Source organism: Pteropus vampyrus, unplaced genomic scaffold, assembly GCF_000151845.1.
Source record: "Pteropus vampyrus isolate Shadow unplaced genomic scaffold, Pvam_2.0 Scaffold37, whole genome shotgun sequence".
NCBI classification, from domain to species: Eukaryota; Metazoa; Chordata; class Mammalia; order Chiroptera; family Pteropodidae; genus Pteropus; species Pteropus vampyrus.
Genome location: NW_011888818.1, coordinates 3,185,066 through 3,185,356, shown reverse-complemented (window position 1 = coordinate 3,185,356; position 291 = coordinate 3,185,066).

Genomic DNA, 291 nt, shown 5'->3' with positions numbered 1-291 from the left:
AAATCTAGTACCCACTTGGCACCATCATAGTTATTACAATATTATTGACTGTGTTTCCTATGCTGTACTTTACATTCCCATAGTTATTAATACAGATCAATTTGCCCTGATAAATGCCTAGTTAAACAATTAAAATCAAAACATCAAAAAGAAAAGAAAATCAGTCGTCTAGGTAGAAAATCAAGTTGTCACTCATAGACAGTAGTTAGGACACAAACATCTCTAGTGCAACTCCTAAGTCAAATGAAAGTGGAGCAGTACAAAACAAAGTGCTGATGGAAAGAAAATGTC